This window comes from Phasianus colchicus, chromosome 1 (genome assembly GCF_987193195.1).
Source record: "Phasianus colchicus chromosome 1, bPhaCol1.hap1.1, whole genome shotgun sequence".
Classification (NCBI taxonomy): domain Eukaryota; kingdom Metazoa; phylum Chordata; class Aves; order Galliformes; family Phasianidae; genus Phasianus; species Phasianus colchicus.
The window spans coordinates 89,077,986-89,099,916 of record NC_143436.1 but is presented as its reverse complement, the minus strand read 5'-3'; the positions used below and the strand labels follow the sequence as shown (position 1 = coordinate 89,099,916).

At 38.4% G+C, this 21,931-nt stretch overlaps 2 long non-coding RNA genes across 12 annotated transcripts in view; one reads left to right on the top strand and one right to left on the bottom strand.

Moving 5' to 3' along the window:
- LOC116242308 (uncharacterized) overlaps window positions 1-21,931 on the bottom strand; it is a 346,694-nt gene that overhangs the window by 115,223 nt on the left and 209,540 nt on the right. The window lies entirely within an intron of this gene.
- On the top strand, window positions 833-21,170 carry LOC149919825 (uncharacterized). Of its 3 annotated transcripts, none has more exons than XR_016471809.1 (4): window positions 833-1,053; window positions 5,988-6,309; window positions 14,737-16,366; window positions 19,799-21,170. It is a non-coding gene; the product is annotated as an uncharacterized LOC149919825 (long non-coding RNA). The 3 variants fall into 3 exon arrangements; XR_016471807.1 differs by having other exon boundaries at window positions 833-6,309; window positions 14,737-14,821; window positions 16,229-16,366; XR_016471805.1 differs by having other exon boundaries at window positions 833-6,309.

The following is a 21,931-nucleotide window of genomic DNA, read 5'->3' as shown; positions in this document are numbered from 1 at the left end:
GCAGGAACTACCACCAAGCTGCCAAGCTCTGTAATGAAGGTCGCCATGCAACCATACTGGTTTTAGATTAAATTCTTACTAAAAATCAACAGAGTGGGGTAATTCAGGGATAGAGGAAGGTTTTTTAATCTAAAGAATGTAACTGAACCTTCTTCACTATAAATGTGTGAAAAGTTCTCTTTCCTTCCCATCTGAAGCACTTGCACAGCAGTACAGGAATCAGCCTGTGAAAGCTTTCTTAGCCATGGTAAAATGAGCATAGGGCTCGTCTCTGTGCGCTACATGGCATCTGTTCCTGTGGTGCTCTGCTGTGCTTCTACCTCATGGAGACCACACAGCCCCAGCACAGTATCTGCTCCTGTTGCTGAGAGCCAGATGTTAGCAATTCCCAGCTTTGTTCTTTTAGAGATGAAATGTACAGGTAGGAGAGGTAGGAAAACAACTTCAGGCACTTCTTGCAAGCCCCTAATAGAATTTTTCATTTCCTTTAATGTGAAAGCTGAATGAAGGTAACTGTTCAGCTATATGTCTAAAGGTCCAGTTCTGCCTCCTCCCCATCTAATCAAGCTGGAGGTTTCCTGAAATATTTGGCTTTATGGAATTTGTATTTGATATCCAAACTTTCAGTTGCCCTTTCTACTCTTGCACATTTCTCTGTCTTGTAGAAACTTCTGCAAAATCCCAACACACCCAGTTCAGTCAGTATATGCTTTGTTTAGATATGAGATTAAAAAAACCCACAAATCTGAAACTCTCTAGTTTTCCAAAATCTATTTTGAGTAAAAAGAAATAGGGAAATAATTGATTTATAATCCTCTACCATGTCTGCAAATCAATATTCTTCACAGAATAGGTAACCTTACCCCCAAAACATTCCAAGTTCTATTTATCTGTCAACACTCAGTAACTATGAAAACGCAGATACCTAGTTTAACAACTTTCTGTGATTTCACTAGTACTGTTCAGGTCCTCCCTGTTACCTATCTTCAAGTTTGATATTTTAAAATATCTACTTACCAGGAGAGTGTACAGGAGAACCAGATTTTGTTAAAGGTATGTAGTGGAAAGAACACATATTGGAACAAGTAAAATTCTAATTTTTCACTGTGAAGGTCAAACAGTGGGGCAGGTGCCCAGAGAAACTGGAGAATCACCAAATTTAGAGATATTTAAAACTCATCAAGTTGTGAACTACCTGTTCAAGCCAAACTCAGTTTGAGTTGGAGACCAGACTAAATGACCTCCAGACGTCCTTTCTAGTCTGAAGTTTTCTATGATTCTAAGTTTCTGTGCCACATTTATTAACATAAACTATATTATGTGTTGTAGACATGATAGTTTTCTTTTGAACTTGTGATGCTCATGTATCTGTGCAAAGCTGTTGTTTGTCTGTAACACTCTTCTATACTTAAATAAGGATTATTTACAGGATTGATAAAAAGTTGTCTGACTTGACCTATTCTCATTCTATTTCTTTTGCTAATGGTTAAAAATATGATGTCTACGCTACCTAAGGGTGTGCTGAATTATAACACTAGAGTCAATCAATACCTGAACTGAAAAGTGCTGGGAAACTCTTCTAGGATTAGCTGCGGCATTTATGCTTTTTCTTCTGCAACAGGCCATTGTGGTGCAAAAGGCCAGTTCTTGATACTGGAGAAGGAGGCACAGGAAGTATTACAAATACTTTTCTTGTCATCAGGGAGAACCTCAAAACTTCTCTAAGTACTAAACATGGTTGTTACCATCTGTCCTTCCCACTCTACTCTTTCTTCTTAGGTTTCAGTTACAAGAACATTCTTCCCTATTGTGGAAACCATTTTGATTTTTTTTCTCCAGACACCAGGGTGGAAATATGGCAACTCTCTATATGTTTTATAGCCTCTTTTACAGGCTGTACTCCTAGATAAGTCCCCAGCAGAGCTGAAGGAGAGCTATCTCCTGTCTAGGCCACCTTTGTGACACACTCCCACCTCACTTACTCCTGTCCCTGGTTTCTTTGGCTGTTGTGAATGCCCCATGTGCACTGCAGCCAACATCCTGTAGCTGGATGCAATGTATCAAAGACTGGTCAACTCTTTGAAAGGATAGATAACAGCAGAACAAGGGGAAATGGTCTTACGTTGAGGGAGGAAAGATTTAGATTGGATGTTCTTTACTGTGGGAATGGTGAGGTGCTGGAACAGGCTGCCCAGAGAAGCTGTGGATGCCCCATCCCTGGAGGTGTTCAAGGCCAGATTGGATGGGGCCCTGGGCAGCCTGGTCTAGCATTAAATGAGGAGGTTGGTGGCCCTGCATGTGGCAGGGGAGTTGGAGATTCATGATCCTTGAGGTCCCTTCCAACCCAGGCCATTCTGTGATTCTGTGATTCAGATTCACAGATTCAGATTCAGGTCCTAAAGCTGTTTTATGGCAGCAAAGAAGGCCTGAGCATGACAATACTTCGGCCTGTAAAGTATTATAAAGAGCAAACGCACCGCAATGCAGCTGAGCAGCTCTGGTTTTTTAGAAATGTGCTTTGAAAGACTCTTCTCCCTTTAGGCCTGCTCTTTCAAACAGTTCCCAGTCCAGCATCATGATTCATTTTGCTTCATCTTACATAATGTGACGGAAGTGGAGATGACAGCCCAGCCCTAGAAACTGAAATTACTTTTCTAAAAACCTGCATAAACTGACTTATTGTTAGGATTATAGATCATGGAAATTCACTGATTACTGCAAATGAGGAAGATACAGTAAGCTTCCACCATAGGGATACAGTAGCTATAAACAGGCTGGCAAAAGCAAATAAATGCACCCTGAGATTAGCATTTTGAAAGCAGCAGAGCAAAGAAGAGATGAGAGGGACTAATCATTCACAGAAAACAAACTACTTTATTTGGTCTGTAATGAGGCATTTGAGGGTGTTTTAAAGTTTCGGATTGTCGCAGAGTGAACTATTCTTCTATTAATCTGTTGGAGAATTGGTAAACAGCCACAAAAGGAGAAGCACATGCCTACGGCATTAGAGGGAAAATTGCCTACAGATTACAGTAACAACTATTTTCCAAAGGCTGGAAGAACACCTGAGAATACTACCTCTGCTGATAACTCTATCTCTGCAAAGGAGCAAATGCTTAACAATTATCTACACCGCCAAGAACAGCCACAATTTCCTGAGTGCCTCTACAAAAGCAGCCAGGGACCAGGTTTATGTGATAACATAAGAGCCAGGTAGAAAATTACTGAAAGAAAAAATAATAATAATAATTTTGCCTGAGGAATTCTAGGGAAAGAGAAAAAAAATGGAAGCTTTCCTCTTTTAATGAAGGACTTAAGAAAAAAAAAAAAAATTAAAAATTCTCAGCCCTCTTACATTGCTTTCTACATGCCAAGCCACCCGTAGATTTGTGCTGCCTCAGAGAGGAGCCCATCTCTCGGTTGTTAAGCAGGACACTACTGCATGCTGCATTTGCTAGACTAGACTATCCACCTTTTTCTTTTTTTTTTTTTTATGAGTCTCTATTTCCTCCTCTTTTCCTTGCACCATGTCACAAACAGACTCTGCCAGAGAAAGAGCTGAGGGAGAGGGCAAAGAGTTTTTCTAAAAAGCATTTAAAAACATCCTCTCTCTCTTTCAAAAGCTTCAGTGAGCTATGAAGGCTAGTGGAGAATCAGAAAAAAAACCCTATGTATTATCTTTACAAGAAACAGAAAAGGTTTTCCGAAACTAGGATTTCAGACAAACTGGCTCAAACCACGCACAACCTCAGTATCCTTTCAACTTCAGCCATAAACACAGCATTGGCAACACTTCCCTTAGAAATAAGGTGTTTTTAGCCTCAGTTCTCCCTGATCTGGTGAGGAGAAACACCACAGCAGGTGCTAGCACGAAGAGAGCAGGCAGCCTGTGTCTTCTTGCATCTATATAACAAACTCCAAAGTAACTGAACCTTTCTAAGAGCATTTAGACCAGCATCAGTGCCTGATAGTGGAACGAGAGGTATGCCTACTGGCCATCTCCAGTCTACCTCTTCTCACTGTGCAGGTTTGACATTAGCATCCGTTTTCTTCATAACAGGATATGAGAGGAAGTAAAAAAGCCCTCCCTACAAACTACATAGAAATCGTTCATACTACACAAAAATCGTATATGATTTATTCTTTTTAAGCATCTTGACAGCTTCATTAGCATGGTGGCAACTGTGCTTGGTACATCAGATGGAAGTTCAGTTTCCTCAGCTGTGTTTTTCTGTTACAACAGTTAAGAACGTCCACCCCAAGGGAACCTTAAACATAGAGAATTAAGATGAGCTGAGACCAAGAGCATCATGCTGTACTCTTCACACTAATGCTTGCACAACTATTTCAGGCACGCCGATAGGGACTGATTTAGGGCCAACTAGTGAAGATAGATGTTATAAGATGTTATATTCCAGACAAGGGAGATGGAAAATGAGGGATATATTTCCACAATAAATAAATAAATAAATAAAAATTGTGAACTTCTAACAGCTGTTACAAAGGTTCTGATTATCCAACATATCTTCAGGTTCACACTTTGTGCCTGAAGTATTTCAAAACAAGTGAGAATAAATTTTTGATGTCAGCAAAGAGATTAGAATTCACACAGATTATATTCTAAGATTGGAACAAACATTAGAAAACCACAGGCAGATTACAAAAACTCAATGTGCAATTTAAAGCTCCCTAGATAGAAACATAAATTTTAAGAAATAACCCACCTTGAGGAAAAGTGACTGAGGAAAGAATACAGATAGATCCCCCTGAATTATGGGTCAGTATATCTCCATCTGCAGAGGAAGGAAGTATAGAAAGATTTATATGAATTGTAAACTGGGGAGTGGGAGAGTTTATATTCAGACTGGCTGTTGAAGCTGCTAACACAGAAAAAAAAATGAATGGTAATGTGAGAGAGTAGGAAAATGAAGCACTGGATATAGTGATAGAAAGAACTTTCAAGTGATGCTTTTAAGAGAGCAATCAGGTTCTAAGTTTACTTTAAGATCTTATCTAGCTCATCTGGAACTGATAATCATAAATAGAAAAGTAGCTTCCAACTTCATCTAGATGCATGCAAGTTATTAAATGCTTTATGACAGAAATATATACAACACTGAAAGTTCTAGTGATGTTTACAAGAAATAATGGTAGTAGAAACATTTTGAATTTATGTAAACTGTTTTATTCAGGTTCTGCTCAATGCATACTAGAAAATGCACTTGGAAAGCACAAAATGATAGAAAAATCTTTGTCTAGAGCTTCCAATAGAGCCAAAGCTCAACAACAACAAAAACAGTATCAGCAAACATCCAATTTTTGTATACATTAATTTAATTCATATACATGTAGAGATATATACATAATTCTTAATGATAGTATGTTCTGGTGGTCTGCTTGATACAAAGAAAGACGTAAAGGGAATGAAGGAGCTGCTTTATGAGAGAAGACAAAAAAAGGATGAAGGACTTCAGTCTGAAGAAAGAAAGATTTGAAAGAATAAGTCTGAGGTTGATTAAACCATGCACGCAGTGGATAGGCTGAATGCAGAGCACTTGTTTGTAAAATCCTGCAATAGTATAAAGAGCACTCAAGCAAGATCTACAGATTGGTTTAAAATAGATTAAAAAAAAAAAAAATCCTTACATGCTTGCTGTTGTAGCAGTCTGCAGAAGCAAGTGTCTACGGTTCAGAGACAAATCATGGATGAGAGGTCCATAAACAGATACTAAAAGCCCTAGATGGGCTGTAATCCACACAGCAGTCCTGGAGACTGAGGCAATACCAAAATAAGGGACTGACTGCAGGGAGAAGCCAGTCTCCAAGTCTCTTGCCAAAACTACCACCCTAATATCACTGTCAGAAAAAATCATTTTCCTTCCCAGTGTGCACTCCATCATTCAAAAATACACATTCTCACATGACAAAATGGTAAGAAGAGCCACTATAACACAAAAGGTTTCCATTGAATCTTTTTTCTCTTTAAGCACTTTCAGAGAGGCATTAAAGTGCAACTTCTCACAGCCCTGAAATGCAGCCAGCTCAGAAGCAGACTGCTGCAAGTGTTTAATAGTTCCCAGCAGCACTAATCAGTAGGTAAGGACAGGAGGTTAAGAAGGGTACTATGTCTGAATAAAATGAACAATCTCATTTCAAAGGTCTTATATTTCTTTAAAGCAGTGAAGAAGAAGACAAAAAGAGAGCAAGAGACGGACATAAAACAGAAACACTGGAGAAGGCAATCTAAAAGGATACTGAATGATGGACTTTATGGAATAAGAGAAGTGAAAGATGACAAGTGCTTGGAAAGTAAGTTCTGCTGAAAGGAGGGAATTTTCATGATCTGGAGACCTTTAACCTATGCTACATGTGTCAAAAGTTTTGTGTAAGGAAGGTTTTCCTCACAATTTAACAATGAGATATTAGCAAGGCAGACAGCATTTTGAGCTGTGGGATAGAATTTGTCCTGTGGTAAGATAAACAATCCATGAAGCTATTACACATTTCCCAACCCACTTTATGTTATTTTTTAGCTAGACTGCTCTTCTGTAAATCTTTTCTTTTTCTGATTCTTTCCTTCATTTTCCTTAAGCAAAACAGTCTTTTCAGTAAGACAAAATGAGTCAGGATCAGAGATTCAAAGCATTTGAATTATTCTCAAAGCAAGCAACTACAGAATGTGTGGTCTTAGGAAATTCAGAAAAGAAGCTAACTGTGGATACTGTAGGGGGAAAAAAAAAAAAGCAAAAAAAAAAAAAAAAAAAAAAAAAAAAGCAGTGTTCAATAGACATAGACCCTTATTTCCTTAACAGAGTCATAAGGCATAAATTCACATTTATTCACATTCAAAAATGGCTAACTCTGGTCTGGCCCAAGCAAAATTCCCTTTCTTGCAGGAGGTTTCTTATACCTTACCTTTCACTTTTTGCTATCCTGGCCATGTGCACATCTTAGTACACACAGCACACAACTTCCTTCCTTGATGATATCCATAAAAAAAAATCCAGGGAGACTTTAATAGAAATTAATTGAATATATTAACTGTATTTGAATACCCAAGTTCATTGATGCAAGTTTTTTATTTCATCTGAACGACTGCTATCTACTACATGCAATATTTACTGCTAGTTCAGCCCTACGTGACAAACTCCACAAATCTGGACCTGTATAAAAGAACAGAAATCCATGGGCTCTGATGGGATGCACCCATGAGTTCTGGAGTGATTGCCATACTGCTGTCTAATATTTCTGATAGGTAATGACAAATGTGCAAGATGCCTGAAGACTGAAGGAAAGGTGATGTCACACCAAGTCTTCAAAAAGTGCAAGAAGGAGAACCTGGGAAACTACAGGCTAGTCAACCTTACCTCTGTCCTGGAAAGGTGTTGGAACAGCTTATTCTGGATGTCTTCTCCAGGCAATTGGAGGAGAAGAAGGTTATCAGTAGCAGTCAGCATGTATTCACTGAGGGGAAATCATGCCTGACCAACCTGGCTGCCTTTCTGATATCATATCTGCCTGGGTAGACAGAGGGAGAGCAGTGTCTGTTGTACACCTTGACTTCAGCAAGGCTTTTGATACTGATTCCCATAACATCCTTTTAGGTAAGCATAGGAATTGTGAGATAGATGAGCAGACAGTGACTCTAGTCACTGCTTGTTTTCTGAACAGCTATTTACAGATGACAGTGTTTGGATGTCTAGATGAATCTCCCTTGTGGAACAGGTGCCTTCTGCATGCAACATGTCTCACTGATGGTGAGGATACATGAAATGTCTGCAGCTGAAAACTTTTAAGAACAACTTACATAGCAATATTTCTCCTGCTACGCAGAGACAAAAAAGATTTGGGACTATGTAGGTAAAAATAGTATTGTCTGATAATTTTTCCCATGCCAGGAAGTCTGGATCAGTCATGTTGATGCAGGCAAGATGATCATTCTGAGGTAAAAGACTTTCTGAGGAGCATGATGCTGCTCCCACCTGCTTCTTACTAACTGGGATTAGTGACGCAACTAATGGGATAGTTGTGAAATACTGTTGCAGTCTCTACCTTACCATTTCCTAGTTTCAGTCACTGCAAAGACCCACAACTCTTGCTTTCAGGAAGTGTCAACTGTTTGTAAACCCCATCATTAATTGTTACTCCCACTGGAGGATCCACGGTTCTTTAGGATGAAGTGTTACCTACACTTTCTTTGATACTGTTGGGACCCCATCCTCATGTAGGGAAGGTCCTATCTGCAAAGTAGCAGAGATGTTCTACACACTTTTGCAGTTATTTTGGGAAAACAGGACTGGTTTCCTTTTGCCTGTTCCACCCTGGATCATTTTGATGATAAAATTTATAGGGTAGTCCTATAAACACTCGTATCAGCAATAATAGAAGGTGGAGAAAAGGAAGAACATGCTTGTCTAGATGCATCCCTACCAAAACAAATATTTAATGATCACAGAAAGAAATATAAAGTATTACAAATACTGAAGTTAGCACTTGGAAAACTATCAGTCTTTTAAAATAAGCATAAGTAGTCATTACTTACTTATATGAACTTTCCAAGCTTGCTAGAAGATATTCAAACATAATACATCCATATTAAGCATTTTAGAATAAATAAAAATATACTGTAATCTGATCATTGATCAAGGGCAGTTTCTAATGAGTGCAGTGGGTATAATGATATGAGCCTGAATGCTTAACAAGCAAATTAACTGTCCAAACTTTAAAAAGCAACTGAGGAGTTGGGCTAATACATCTGGCATATTGCTGTGGTTGACCTTGCTGTGCTGTTTCTGCATTCTGTGACCAGTCCCCACTCTGCTTTGTCCTGCACACAAGTATCAGCTTGCTCAGAGCTCAGGATCACCTCACCATGCACAGCCAGAGAAGTGCCTCCCATCTCCCCAGTTTGTGCAACTGGGTTTGTCAGAAGCTGAGAAGAAAGATAACTTCTTCCTCATCCTCCAGGCACCTTTAGATCCCTGCTAACCAATCTACTGGGGCTCAGCAAATAAGCAGCCTATGGATCGGTGTGGATTAGTTGCTATTGAATGGATATCTCCTCCCTATTTCTGAAGTACTATGGAGTAATGTACAAAGAATTGCTCCCTGCATCTCTCTAAGGACTACAGAGAAATCAGATGAGTACATACAAATGCATGTCAGTCAGGTCTGATTGATACCCTTTGTTGGAGAGACAGAATTAGATAAGTGGCACAGGCTCCAGCACTGACAGCTGGTCACCTCCCACCTTTTCTCTTCAGCCTACAGACACATTCTGGCAATCAGGCATGCATGAACAACTTCCTCTCTTAAGAAATGCAGAATATTCTCATTTGTTTCCAAATAGGCACAATGTCTAGGACCCAGCCTATGGTTAACCCACCTCAATTTCTTTGAGACCTTCATTTATACTTTTACTCTCTCCTCTTTCCTTTACACATTCCAGTTTCTGCCTGGCCCTATTATTAATGCAGAAGCATGGGGAATGTGCAGGGTTATGCAGCCAAAGAATAGAGTAGAAGAGGGACAAGCACAGAGCTACACTTCCCATCACAGCACGGTATGAGATCTGAAAAGGGATCTGTCAGACTCTGAAGGGATGGGTATTACTGCTATTTTAACAGAAGTGGTTTGTTTCCAAGAACACAGCATGGAAAAAATATTTTTGACATTCAGTTTCTGAAAAATAACAAATTTTAACAGATTTAGTGTTGGGTGTTGCTTAGGATGTGTGTTTTTCTGGGCTTCTTAAGCTCTGATTTCTAGCTTGCCTTGCTGAATCTTCAGATCTGCCACTGAGATTACAGAACTGCAGAGGTAAGACTACATTTTAAATAGAAGATTTGGGGTATTTATGGCATTATTACATGGTTCAGTTAGAGAAGTTTGGAACCTTGACTTCAAGCAAAGACCAAATTTCAGAAATGTGAAGCTCTGCACTGTTTCTTCAGCACAATTAAAAAACATGATTGATTCCTATACGATGTGACTATACATATATCACCCATAAATATTCCTGGCACTTTGTCATCCTTGTTACTCAGATTCTGGCTCAGTTTAACTTTGATGAAATCTTTGGTCTGGGTCATCCAGGAATAGCTTTCACATTTTCATAGCTCCTTCTTGAGGCTATAGGGATTTGGGGGTTGTGTATGCCCTGTGGCTTTGAACATTTTGTATTGTTGATGTGAGTGACTGCTGAAATTTGTTTGAGAAATTTTCCTGTGGAGTACAATTTTACAATCTCTTTAAAAAGCTCCTCGCATCTGATGCTTTTATATTAGTTTGGGCTGGCAGACTATTAAAGAAGAGGAGTCACCGATCTCAGAAGATATTTTTTCCTGTTAACTGTGCTCTTCATTTTACCTTTGCTTCTCCAGTGGTGAATATACCCCAAAAAGGTAGTTTATCACCTTTATGTAGTTTGTATGTGAACTGTTCTTTGGGGAGAAAGAGAAGGAAGAAGAAATATAAAGAAGAGGCAATCTCAGATCAATCATACTCATTTCCAAGGGATATGACCTATAAGAACTTCTGAATGGAGGGCTCCGTGCTGATTTGATTCCTTGTGTCAGAGCAAGCTGCAGGCTTGCTGTGCTGGTTGCAATCAGTGCTTCCAGGACAGGCTTGGGAGGGCTATCTGGATTTGTATCAGCTTCTTTTCCTGTGTCAGCAATGGGAAAAGGAGGCACACAAGATTTCTGGGTGCAGTATAATGTATCTGCAGAGGATCTAAGAGCAGCATATCAAAAGAAAGGAACAGAGAATTTCTCTGACACACCTTCTTCCTCTCAGTGAAATATATTTCTGAAAGGACTGCTGTTTTCATCCCTGTCTGTCCTCTGCACACTGCATATCTGTTTTTCCCCATACAAGGCACTTGTTTTGGTTTTCTGAAAAGACTTTTGCTTAGAAATTTCTGCAATTCTTTTCAGTTTAGCTGAGACAGTATGTGCTACTCTAAAAGATCAATTGAAATACAATTTAAAAAAAAGTCAGCATCTTAGAGCAAGGTCTGTTAGACTGTGGAATAGTCTCCCAGGGATGCAATGGAAATGACTTTGCTTGCAACAAATAAAACTGCTGAAACAAAATACTAGAAATTATAGAGTAGAGAGCAAATGAGATTCTTGCAGAGACTGAGCTGGGATTTAGCAGACATGATGGGTCAGTACAGGCAGTTCTGTCTTTTTTTTTTTTTTTTTTTTTTTTTTGTCCTTTCCAACTCTACCTGTGTAAACAAAAAAGGAATGCATTTTATTTAAAAAAAAGAAAAAAGTCACATAAAATCACTCATTTTTTACATACCTAAATAGTTCTCCCATAGTTTAATTGAAGCTGTAATTTCCAATGTTTCTGTCATCATATATTACATATAACAGATAAAGCTATGTTTGCTTTAAGTAATTACCTCTTTTGAAGTGCATTGTCTAGATTTAAGACTTTCTAACATTTATAAGTTGTTTCACCATCCTGAAATTTCCAAAAGCTGTGTGCATGCACATTTTGTTTTTCTGAGATGGTAAGGTTAGAGCCCTGTCTGATTTAGTTATTAATTCTCACTGTTCCCCATCCACAAACTTGCTACATTTCAGTTTCCACAAGCAAAACTCATAGTGCAAGCTGAGGCAATCCTGCAGAACGTGCCACAGCATCTGTTCATTGTATTCAGTTTTCAGGACACTATTTCCTTCTACTTCTTCATATGAATTGTGATGAAACACAAGAACCATGACATATTCTTGTCCTGTATACCAAAAAGAAGCCATTTTATCTTAAATGCAGAAGTAGTTAGATGTTCATGGAATACCAGGAAAGGTCAGGCTTATAGCATTTCTCTCATTTGTCTGGGTAAAATGTGATAAATCATATATTCCCAATGGAAGGTAAAGTCTGAGTAAAATTCTACTAAAATGGAATTGGATGCTTATGAAAGCTATGGTACTTCTCTGTCTCTAATCTATAATGCCTGTTGTATAAAAAAGGAATCTCATAAAGTGTCCTGGAAGGATGTAGGGCCAAATTCTTTCTTGTCATTTCTGGCTACTTCACAAGCACCTTGTGGTCCACTGGCCACTATGGGAAAGACATGGTTGGACCATCTAGTATAAATACCTGTAAAGATGGAAGTGTGAGGTGAACAAGACCCACAGATTCAAAGCCACAAGCTTCGTATGGGCTTATCATAAGAAAACAAAAGCTATATGTTTATGTGCAGATGACAATGGCTAGTTGCATTAAAAGATCTGTGTATGAGTTTTATAGCTGATTTTAGATTATGCTTGTCTTTCTCTTGGAGAGAAGAGATCAGAGCCTCTGAGGGAGAAAAATGACAAAAAAAAAAAAAAAAAAAAAAAAAAAAAAAAAAAAAAACCACAGAAATTTCAGCTCTTAGCTCCAGGGATGTAAGGATGACCGAAATGGAACAGCTGGGATACCCAGATTTATTCTTTTAATAGATGCTGAAAAGAAGATCTCTTTGCCTTTCTCTGTTGTTCCAGTTGCAAGAGCATAGCATTGCATAAATTTATTTCTAGGATAATCAGTGAATGTCATGGATATCCATAATGAACTTACAGATCCCTCGGATGAATTCAAGGAGACTTGGATCAGACCCAAAAGTGCAATACGTCTTTCAATAATTGATCCCTTTTATATATGAAACTGAAAAATCTGTACAAGTGGTAGGTCACAGATTTCCCATCCCCTATCTATGGGTAATTTTAAAGATTTGGATCATTTTTAAGCCTGAACTCTACAGTTTGCTTTAAAGCTCCATATTGTATCTGGTTTTCCCATGGGCTTTTATTTTCATTTGATTTCAACAGATGTTATTTACTGCTATTTCTCTCTGCTTTGGAGAAGGATTTATCATTGAGAAGTATTTTCTTTTTAGCGCACAAATACATAAAATCCAGGCATGAAGCCTGACCAAAACAGCTGGAAAGTGACACTGAAATTAACGCTATGGAGCTGCTTCTCTAATCTGCTGAGCAGTTTATATATACGCAGTTTAAATAAAATGAGTCTGCAAGCAGCAAAGATTAAAGGATATTAAATCCTGGCTTTATAAATGATGGCCATGATAGCAGGAACTACCCCATAGTGTGCAATTTTTTCTTTCATATAATGAGGTTATCTGGCCTCACAAGCTTCTTAGGGTAAACTTAATTAAAGTAATTTAAGAGAAAAAATGCAAAAGGAAAAAAGGTAGCTGTTTTGATTTTTGAAATGAAGTATCTTAAAATATGTATATTTCTGCATGCTAGAGGAATGTCTCCCTGTACATAGTGGGGGACTTAGAGGGGGAAAGCTGTTGCATATTTCTTTTTCCTATGACTTTGCATACACATAAACAGAAAGATGGCTTGCATAAAATGGAAAATTCCTTTACCTTGTTCATAGCATGGAGGGAGAAGGAGGCAGGAGGGGAGGGGCATTTCCCTTTTCCTGGGAGACAAGAGCTCAGTGAATAATAAAGGTTTCCTCTAAGAACAGAATATGCTACACATGCTGGCAATGCATTTTTCAGTGTTTCTAATGTTTCTATACAGCTGTGATTCGTGGATATAATAAAATATTGATACCGGTTTCCACCATTCTATCATGCAGCAAAAAAGTCTTTATGTGATCTAAATTTAGCATTTCTGCAATAAACTGGAGACTGCAAGTTGCTTCTTGCCCTGGTCAAAAAGCTCTTGTTCCACCCCATCTGCTGCTCCAAATGCCAGACCTCAGAAATATCACTGGAAGGCTGTTTGTAAAGGAGTGTTTGCTATTGTATTCAAGTTTCTGATTAGCTTAGTAAAAACATTTCCCTATCAGTTTGTATTACTGAGCTGTTGCTGAGCTACAGGCCCAAGTCTAATCTCAAATTGATGAAGTGTATCCAACATGACATTTGACTCAATCTGCTCATAAATAATAATAATACTTTACATTTATAGAACCTTTTCAACAAGAGCTCTCTCAAGAGGCCTTTTTGACCTCCAATTTATCTGTTGTGACTCTCCCTGAATTAGGGGCGATTGTAATGTCCTCTACTCCACTACCACATTTGGTATGGCAATGGCCCTGAGACAAATTACATTCACAATGAGATTTCAACTGCCTTACCTACATGATGCTCAATAATCCATCTCAGTGGGTATCACCTGTAATATTATTAGGGACTCAATCACTCAGAAATTTGTCAACCATATGCAAATCTGAATGCTCGATAAGTACAACTTCATTTTTTTCCAAATCTGGGATCTACAAACTCAAATAATTACATAGACTTAAGAAGGTAGTTTGGTAATATTTACTCCAGATTTTTTTTAAGTACAATTATCTGATGAATGAAAACATTAGTTTCATCAAGTGAAAAAAGAGGCTCCTGGGTTTATTTTGGGTTTAAGGTGTTTGTTCCTCTGCCTTAACTAGAGAACCTACAGAAATATTTCAATACCAAATTCTAAATATTTGCTCAGGTCACATCAAAATAAGACTTTGGTCTGTTTATTGTTAGGATTTTTTTTTTCCCACCTTAGCTTGTGAGGCTAGATTTTTAAAGGCATGAAGGCATCAAGCAAATTTCAGATTCATGTGCTGTGCCTATTGCAGCTGTTGAAGTCTAAATCCCATGAATAATATCACCTTTGATAAATCGTGGAGGTTGGCTTCAATGCAGTGGAGTCTGCCAATGCACAGTATCCATCTACATAGAACTCATCACAACATGTTTCCTCCTAGTTCCTGGTGAAAGCAGAGGTATAACTTCTATTGCCTGCAAGAACAGAACTCAGCCAAGTGGAATTTTAGCCTTTTTATTTTTAAGGTAATTTATTTAATAGAGATAGTTTTATTGTTGATGTTTTGTGTGCTCTTGGTTTGTGTTTATGCGTGTAGTATTCTTTTGATTTGACAAAATCTTCATGTACTTAGGTTACTTTACAATAGCTTTATGGCTCATGGGCTATTCTAAAGACAGCCCATGAAAAACTTTACAAAAATACGTGGAATGCGCAGGGATAGAAAGAGAATGCATCAACTCCTGCATGTGAAATTCTCAGCTTGTAAATGAGAGATTCAACCATAAATTCCTCCTCTGAATCAGGCAGAACAAGGACAAACTTTGCACTGAGTGCTTAGAGCTTTTAGCAATGCTGGCACAAACTCTTAGATTTCTGGTTTTATATTAAAAATGTAGAAAATCTTCTGTTTAATCCAGTATGGCTCTATTCCCCAAATTATGCCAATAAGGCCATTATATAGCATCTTGTCCTTGATTAGATGCCCATAGAATCAGCAAATACCAGAAGTAAGCAGAACTATGGTCTTATAATACATCATAGGCAGGTTCCTTTACACATCCTGGCCAGGACTGGTTTTTTTGCTTTGTTGTTTTGTTTCTGCTTTTTTTCTTTTTCTTTCTTTCTTTCTTTCTTTTTTTTTTTTTTTTTAATCTTCTTTCACCTGTTGATACTCCTGTACTCACATCCAGACCTGCAGCACTTCCCAGTTCTAGAGACTAGATTTCTGCAAATACATTATATCACTTCTTGGAAATTCCAACATATATTTTCTAGCAGTTTAGTCAAAGGTTCCAGATAGGATTAAAAAATTTCATACCTCTCTTGCTAATGGTAGACATCCCATCTGGGGCCCTCACCACAGAAAAGATGTGGAGCTTTTGAAGAGAGTACAGAGGAGGGCCACAGAGATGATCCAAGGACTGGAGCACCGCTCCAATGAAGACAGGCTGAAGGAACTGGACTTCTATAGCCTGGAAAAGAGCAGGGTGCAGGGACACTCACTGCAGCCTTCTAATACTAAAGGGAGTTTATAACAGGAGAAAAATCAACTTTTTACATCAGTAGATAGCGATAGGACAAGGTGGAATGGCCTTAAACTGAAGGAGGGAGATTTAGATTGGATGTTGGGGGAACTTTTTCATTGAGAGTGACGAGGTACTGGAACAGGTTGCCCAGCGAGACTGTGAATGCCCCTTCCCTGGAGCTGTTTAAGGCCGGGTTGGGTGGGGCTCTGGGCAATCTGATCTAATACTTGCTCTAGCAGCTGGCAGCCCTGCCTGTGGCAGGGGGCTTGGAACCTGATGATCCATGAGGCCCCTTCCAGTCCATGCCATTCTATGATTCTATGATTCTATCTATGATTCGGTGATTCTGTGATTCTATAAACTCTCATAGATAAACTAAATATATACTATATATCATCTTTGCAGTTTGGCATCTGATAGCAAACTGAAATCAAAAGGTTAAGTCAATCGTTCTGACCTCGCACCTTAAGGCTGAACTACTCATTCCTACCTTCCTTCAGATGAAGCAATCACATGAAAATGAAGCACTTTCTAATAAAAACAGTAAGTGTTCAGACCTCTATTCAAGACAGAAGGAATTTTGATAGTTCTGATTTTATGGACTGTAGACTAGGGAGGCAAAGTATGTTGATTTTCTTATAGGGGATAGAAATAAAGTGAAATGAAAGCAGATGGATCTGCCCTAGCAGTGAACCATTGGATACAATACTTTGCTTCAGTGAGTATCCAAATTATTTTCAGGTAGTTTGGCACATAGGTAATTTATGTGGTTCGTTCTCTGCCTGCTATTTAGAAGCTGTTTCTCAAGCAGGGATTGTTCTCTGAACTGTTCACCTTTGCATGCACTATTTCACTCTTAACTCTTCTAATATTCCTCTTAAGGTTAACTTAGTGAATTGAATTCAATACACTTTTTTGTTGCACTCAGAGACTCTGCTTGTGGCTAGAGTCAAACTGAAAACGGCAAGGGTGCTCCTAGGTGACTGCCTGCTTGATGACTGTGTGCATGATGCAAGAGAGGCTGTCCCAGCCACGATATGTTTGCCGTCACTGAGCAGAAGGAGCTATGACTGCAGTGTCTCTACAAAGAGCAATGCCAATGAGTACATTTTTTGGACAAAAAATGAAAATTTTTCCTTTGACATCTGAAATACAAAAACTGACTTCTAGATGTAGTGATTTGTTTCATACTTTGGGATATAAAGCAGAAAACTGAAGCACAAATTATTGTCTCAGACAAGGTACAACTCAGAGTTAAAACCACTCAATATCCTGAGTTCCCTGATCCCACAAACACAAACCCCTTCACTTGTGAAGCCTAGGGTAGAGAGGCGATACTCTCCATAAGGACAGTTACAAAAGATTTTCAGAAGAAGCAGCTGAAAAACTAACAACTGTCCACAATGAGACTTTAATACCTGGAAATCACAGTACTGAATGAAGTATCCAGAGTGTCTATACAGAAAGATTCAAACATTTCAGAAGAGCAGGATACACATTTGCATCATTACATCATGCCTCAGTATATCCTTCCTCCAACAATTCAAGTTACAAACAAATTAAAACAAAAAAAAGTCCAAGACTTCAAATGAGTATGGTAGCAGCATTATTATAAGAAATTTCTAAGTAACACCACCATATCTATGTGATTTAAATAACAAATACATAAATGTATCTTTGGAGGTTCTCAGGCTTTTCAAAACCCCCTGAAAGAGCTGACACAAGTAGATTTACAGAAGAGGATAAATCTTGGCAAAATACTGCAGAGCAGCTAATTAACCTGCTTCGGGGAAACCTAGTTTAATTGCTGGACTGCAATCATTTCCGATAAGGTCTGATACTAACATTATTACCTGTCTGTAAATGTATGTTCATCAGATATTCTTCCTACGGCAGTTAAATAAAGCTGACAGTCTCTCATTTAAAATGATATATATATATATATTTGCTAGCATTATAACTTGTAAAGCAACCAGTCAGAGGTCAGTAGCTAATTTTATTAAGAAAAATAGAGATGGTAGCTTCTACTCCCAACAATGTTTTCCCCTTGATATGTGTTACTGCAACGTTCATTTTCTATACTGTTCTTCTGGCACAGAATTTCATTACTGTGTGGCCCACTTCCCACAAGCTACTCCGGTGTGCCATTTCCTGAAGAGCAAAATGAAGAACAGCATCTCATCTCATAAGTGTTAGAATGAGCTGTTCCAAAATTTGATGTTTAAGGATGTTGGGAATTTGTTTTCCCACATTTCCCTAACATTCATTCAATTTCAATAATGAGCTGAAGAATTTTTTGCTGTTCTAGTTGTGTGAAGGCACCTTTGAGCGGAGACAAACAATGTGTAACTCCTAGGGTCCCTAGATTAAAAATACCTGTTATGGAGCTGCAAACATGCTTCTGGGAAGTATCCTTAGAATAATGAAAAACAGGCCTACTTGACTCTCTGGTCTCCTTCCAAATCCTTCTGTCAGTAAGAATGCCAGTGAAACAAAGCTATTACTGTAGCAGTATTCTTCCAGCTTTTAACCTGTAGCTAAAAAGCTTTACTTTTGTAGTGAGTACTTCACTCCAACTTACTGGCTGCATCCTCAGACCCTGAGGTACTTGCTGTCATGTTTTAGGCAGAACACTGGACATAGGAGGAGGTTTCCTGGTTTTAACTCTCACTTACAGGAGAGTTAAACATGATTCACCTCAGTAATTTGTCCTTGTCAAAACGGACATCAGAAGCAGCATTTTCCAATGCCCTGGTTGAAGACAAGGTGTTGGTCTACATGGCTATTCAGTTAGAACCAGGAAAGTCAGTCCTACATTCATATGTTTTAATGTTGTCAGATACTTTAGGAAAAAAAGCACCTAGAGAGTGCCTAGTCCAAGCTGCAGTATACTGGGATACTGCATGATAGCAGGGAGTGCAGTGCAGTCTTGATACCAATACTGAAGCTATTTCTAAAGTGCAATTCATCTATGAATTCTACCACATGCAATTTGTACTTATTTATGAAACTGCATAAAAGATTTAATTTTTTTTTTCCCAGATGTTAAGCCTATCCAGTATAATCACTCTGTAGTGAATCTATCTATTGTTACACTAGCACTGAGAATTTACAGCTTGAATAAATTTTTGTTACCTAGGGAAATTTACAAATGTAAATTTAAGCAGCAAAAATCCCTAACCTATTGGTATTGAAGTTTTCTTGCTTTGTTTGATAAAAAAAAAAAAAATCTTAAAATAATTAATCTTCTATTGAGGCACATTTTAGCAAGATGTGCTATTTTGGAAATAGACAGCTAAGCTTTGTTAGCCTGCAAAATTTGCAAATAGATGAGAACCAACTTTTAGTAAATGAGATAAGGTGATAAAGCATGTACTCTTTAACTAATTGTAGACATAATGCATAAAGATCCCATGAAATGACTTCTGTTAAGCTAGGCATTAGTATAAATTAGCTCAGCTGTGAGAATGGTTTCTCTCTTCTTAAGAGCTGAATAGATTTGCTGTGACACTATTGTAGAAATCTCTAGAGATGCTCTGTGGATAACGATGAATATTGAATTAATTTCCAAAACTACCCCCAAACTTTTGACTCTTAGTTGTATTACCAGGCTGACAAACGTTATGTGCAATCCTGTATCTTCTGTTTCAATATCAAAGCACACAACATAGTAATTATTCTCCCAAAGAACAACTAGCTTAATGATTGGATTCTGCAAGTGAAGCTTTTTAAAATGTAAAATTTTATTTAGCAAACCCAAATGACTCTTTATGAATGTGACACTCAGCGTTTGTCCAAGGAGTCAGGAAAACTATTAGCTCAAAGAGAAAAGTCTGGGCTGGTGGAGTTCCACATCTCCAATTACAACACACAGGGGTGGCTACTAAACAGTCAACATCTGCCAACAGTTTATACAGAATTATTATTCTTATAGTTTAAGAAAAAGCCTGTGCTGTCTTTGTTTCTCTTGTGCAGGAGCACTTGACATTTGTGACCACAATACAGTCTTATGGTGCTGAAGAGAAAATCTCATTGTCTCAGAGAGCTTCCAGATCAGAGCTAGCAACACCATTTGAGCTGACAGCACACAAGAACCTTCCTCAGAACAAGACAGCTTACTCATGGGCAGCTGTAACTGATTAATAACTACATATCTACATTTATATTCCAGAGAAATGGAAAGTTGCATGCAAAGACACGTGGTCAGCAAGGTACCAGTACACAAATACAGTAGAGAATACACGAAAGATACCGTTGCAGTGCTGTGGCTCCCAGTAATTTTAGTCCAATTCCTATTTTTCCTTATGGGAGGGATTTGTGAAGAATTCAAATGTAATTAAAGAGGTATGGGAATGCAGGGCAGGTACTGAGGAAAGGCTCCAAATCGCACTTACGGAGAGTCCCACATAGCAAGTCTGGTATTGATAGTAACAAATTCACCAAACAGTGTGCCAGCTGTTGTGACCTGTAATCTTCCAAGACAGTGAGACCTACTACCTGCACAAGCATACTCATCTCCAGTTGCAACTTAATACAAGTTTAATACAAGACTACTTCTACCAAAAGTTCCACTTTTCTTTATCAAATCTGAATACGTGGCAGCAAAAGTAAAAAATCTGACCAGGAGCAGACCTGGAAAAGTGTCTGTCAGCCAAAACAATGAAACTAAGACTGGTTACCCATGGAAAGGAACACCAACTGTTCTTTCAGCTACTTAATTTACTCGCTGTTAACAGCAATAGTTAGATTAGTAGGTTGTTCCTCTATGGAGCATTAATTAATAAATTAATCCCCGCGTACCCTATTTCCCAAAAGGCAGAACATTCACTGTAGATAAGATTTTGCAAACACAAGCAGAATAGAGCACAGTAAAAGAGACAGGTACAAGAAGGTATACAAGGAGATGTTGTTTACCTATAAGAATGAGCTTATAAAATGAGCACTTTAACAAGGTCATGGATTTGTAGCTTTTAACATGGGTTTGAGATAATTATCTACTTCATAGTTACAATCCTCTTATAAGTCTTTTTTTTTTTCTTTTTCTTTTTTTTTTTTTTCTTCTCATTAATAATAGCCAAAATTTCCAGAGCTCAGCCCACAGGAACCCCTGAGTAAGCCACAAATAAACAGAGATTCAAAGTACCTTTTTCTTCTCTTCTTCTTTCAGCTTCTCAAATTATGTAGTCAGGATTGTACCTGACTGTTTATGAGACTGACTAAAGTTGTTTTAGGTCAGTCATTTATTAGAAGACGTTCAGAAAAAGTTGCACATATTTTCCTCAGAATTGATTTATATTCTGAAAGTAGTATTTGTTTTCAATTTCTGATGCTTATTATTAGCTAAAATAATAATTAAAAAAAAAAAAAACCACAAAAAACCACACACACACACACACACAAAAAAAGCAGAGGGATATAAGTAGGGTGTCATTTTTTTGTTTATTTCTTTATAAACATGAAGATTAAATAGATTCATAGAACTACTAAGATTGGAAAAGACCTCTAAGATTATCCAGTCCAACTGCCCACCTACCATCAATATTTCCCACTAAACCATGTCCCTCAGTACAACATCTAAATGTTTCTTGAACACCTCCAAGGATGGCGACTCCATCACCTCCCTGGGCAGTTCATTCCAGTGCCTGACCACACTCTTGGAGAATAATTTGCTAACAGCCAACCTGATTCTCCCCTGGAGCAACTTGAGGCCATTCCCTCTCATCCTATCACTGTTACATGGGAGAAAAGGACAATCCCTAACTCACCACAACCTCCCTTCAGGAAGTTGAAGAGAGCAATAAGGTCTCCCCTGAGCCTCCTTTTCTCCAGACTGAACAATCCCAGCTCCCTCAGTCACTCCCCATCAGACTTGTGCTCCAGACACCTCATCAGCTTTGTTGCCCTTCTCTGAACATGCTGCAGGGCCTCAAGGTCATTCTTGTAGTAAGGGGCCCAGAACCGAACGCAGTACTCAAGGTGTGGCCACACCAGGGCTGAGTACAAGGAGATGATCACTTCCCTGATCCTGCTTGCTGCACTACTTCTGATACATGCCAGGATGCCATTGTCCTTCTCGGCCACCTGGGCACACTGCTGGCTCATGTTCAG